The following is a 3,497-nucleotide window of genomic DNA, read 5'->3' on the forward strand; positions in this document are numbered from 1 at the left end:
AAGATTTTATTTATTTATTTGACAGAGAGAGACACAGCAAGAGAGGGAACACAAGCAGGGAGAGTGGGAGAGGGAGAAACAGGCTTCCCACGGAGCAGAAAGCCTGATGCGGGGTTTCCATCCCAGGAGCCTGGGATCATGACCTAAGTCAAAGGCAGACACTTAACGACTGAGCCACCCAGGTGCCCCTATTTATTTATTTTTTAACAAGCTTTAGTTCACTTTATTTTTCTTGTATAAAACTAGGTGGTGGCCACAGCTGGAGCCTGGGTCCTCTGCACGGAGACTCTGGTGTGGATCTTCATAAGATGGTCAGTGAATTCCTGGTATTGAGACTTGGTGAACACCATCTCCTTCCAGAGGTCAGGGGTGAGATATCTGTAGGTCTTGGAGATGGCATCAAAAGTAGCCTCAGCAAAGTTCCCCAGGGTGGCAGTGCAGCCTCTGGCCCAGGTGTGTCAGTTGTCGATAGTGGCCATCATCAGTAGCTTCTTCGGCACAGGGGCTGAAACAATGCCAGTGCCTTGGGGGCGGGGATGACACGCACCAGCACAGAGCCACAGAGACCAGTCACCTTGCATGGGACAGTGTGGGGCTTGCTGATCTTGTTGCCCTAGTAGCCTTGCCTCACGGGGACGATGGAAAGCTTGACCAGGGTGATGGCCCCATGGATGGCAGTGGCGACCTCCTTGGAGTGCTTGAAACCCAGGCCTACGTGTCTGTTGTAATCTCCGATGGCAACAAACGCCTTGAACCTGGTCCGCTGGCCAGCACGGGTCTGCTTTTGCACAGGCATGATCTTCAGAACCTCGTCCTTGAGAGATGCTCCCAGGAAGAAATCAATGATCTCAGATTCCTTGATATGCAGAGAGAAAAGATAGCTCTCCTCCAGGGACTTGATCTTCATGTCCTTGACCAGGCGGCCTAGCTTGGTGATGGCACTCCTTGTCCTCGGCCTTGCCTCCCCAAGCTCCGTGGCCTCAAACCCGGCCCCGACGCTGCCGCGAGCCCGCCCCAATGCAGCTGCCTAAGCCTCCGAGGATACCTCCGCAGCCTCCCATTCCAGGGCCCCGCCCCCCGAGGCCCCCCTGCCCTGCCCTCTGGGCTCTGCAGCAGCACCAGCGTCATCCGCCATTTGATGTTCTCTAGGAGAAGAAGCGGCATTGTGGACTTATGAAGTTAGTTTGCTACCACGGCCACTGAAACCTGCAGAGAGGAAACCTACCATTACGGAGAAAATGTTATAAAGGACTGGTGACATGCAATTCAAACAGCACACAAGGAACGAAGAAATACTAAGAAAATGTGCATAGGATGAGCAGCATTAAAATGAAAATGCTATTGATTCATTACATTAATGTGTGTATTATATTTTTAGAGGCAACAGCTTTATTATGAGAAACAGAATATCTTGGCACATTCTATAATATTGTGTACAATCTCCTTTCACTTGTTTGGTGTTGACCAACTTCTCTTTACTTTGAATCTCAATACTCACATGAAAAAAAAATTTATTTGAAAAAAATTTTATTTTTTAAAATTTTAAAGTTTTTATTTTAATTCCAGTTAGTTAACATACAGTGTAATATTAATTTCAGGTATACAATATAGTGATTCAACACTTTCATACAGCACCTGGTGCTCATCATAACAAGTACATGCCTTTAAAAACATTTTTTTTAAAGATTTTATTTATTTATTTGACAGAGACACGGCAAGAGAGGGAAGGCAAGCAGAGGGTGGGGGAGAAGGAGAAGCAGGCTTCCTGCTGAGCAGAGAGCCCATGCAGGGCTCAATCTCATGACCCTGAGATCATGACCCGAGCCAATGCAGACGCTTAATGACTGAGCCACCCAGGTGCCCCAACAAGTGCATGCCTTAATCCCCATCACCTATTTACCTCATCCCCTCACCCACCTCCCCTCTGGTAACCATCGGTTTGTTCTCTATACTTAAGAGTCTGTTTCTTGGTTTGCCCCCACCCCTCATTTTTCCCTTTGCTCATTTGTTTTGTTTCTTAAGTTCCATATATGAGGGAGATCATTTGGTACTTGTCTTTCTCTGACTGGCTTACTTTGCTTAGTATTACAATCTCTAGCTCCATCCATGTTGTTGCAAATGGCAATATTTCATTTTTTTATGGCTGAGTAATATTCCATTGTATATATACCACATCTTCTTTATCCATTCATCAGTTGATGCATAATTTGGCTATTGTAGATGATGCAGCAAATTGTCTTGGGAAAACTGGACAGCAACATGCAAAAGAATGAAACTGGATCACTTTCTTTCACCAAACAAAAATAAATTCAATATGGATTAAAGACCTGAATGTGAGACAGGGAATCATAAAAATCCTGGAGGAGAACACAGACAGTAACCTCTTTGACAGCGATAATAACAACTTCTTTCTAGATATGTCTTCTGAGGCAAAGGAAACAGAAGCAAAAATAAACTATTGGGACATCATCAAAATAAAAATCTCCTGAATAGTGAGGGAAACAGTCAACAAACTTCAAAGGCAACCTATGGAGTGGGAGAAGATATTTGCAAATGGCATGTCTTATAAATGGTTAGTACCCAAAAAATTATAAAGAACTTATAAAACTCAACCCTCCAAAAACAAATAATCCAATTAAAAAATGGGCAGAAGACATGAATATACATTTTTCCAAAGAAGACATACAGATGACCAACAGACACATGGAAAGATGTTCAACATCATTCATCATCAGGGAAATACAAATCAAAACTACAATGAGATATCACCTCACACCTGTCAGACAGTGGCTAAAATCAACAACACAAGAGACAACAGGTGTTGGTGAGGATGTGGAGAAAAGGGAATTTTCTTGCATTGTTGGTGGGAATCCAAATGGTGTAGCCACTCTGGAAAACAGTATGGAGGTTCCTCAAAAAGTTAAAAATAGAACTGCCCTATGATCCAACAGTTGCATTACTGGGTATTTACCCAAAGAATACAAAAATACTAATTTAAAGGAAAAAAAATTTTTAAATGAATCTGAAGGGTGAAGGAGGGTGGCAAAAAATGAATCTAAAGGGAAAAAATTACTTGATGTTTCATTGATAAATCATGACATGGGCATTTAACACATATTAAGTTGATATATATATGTATATATATGTATATATATATAGATAGATAGATAGATATAGTTTGCTAAGAGGAATACATCAGACCCAAATTATATGAGCCCATTTAAATTAAAACTAACACTTAGAGTTTTAGGTAGTCTTATATATATTTGGCTTGAGATATTAAAATCCACTAGAAGTTTTCAAATAATTTTTTATGAATCAAAAATAAGTCAAGATGTTAAAAGTGATTTAACTGTATTTAGCATGATTTAAAAGAAAGCTTGGTCACTGCCAAAGATATTCAATATGCAAGTCATTTATTATTTTAACCACCTATGTTTATCCACATAATGACTTTCCTAACATTTTGATTTCTGCTTTTAAAGGAAAATATCTGG

General features: G+C 41.3%; 1 pseudogene; it reads right to left on the minus strand.

Moving 5' to 3' along the window:
* Positions 1-222: 222 nt before the first annotated feature.
* On the minus strand, positions 223-1,135 carry LOC114220897 (small ribosomal subunit protein uS5 pseudogene; annotated as a pseudogene).
* Between the last annotated feature and the right edge of the window lie 2,362 nt (positions 1,136-3,497).

This window comes from Eumetopias jubatus, unplaced genomic scaffold (genome assembly GCF_037043125.1).
Source record: "Eumetopias jubatus isolate StellerSeaLion01/CBP00866 unplaced genomic scaffold, mEumJub1_p1.0 scaffold_4, whole genome shotgun sequence".
Classification (NCBI taxonomy): domain Eukaryota; kingdom Metazoa; phylum Chordata; class Mammalia; order Carnivora; family Otariidae; genus Eumetopias; species Eumetopias jubatus.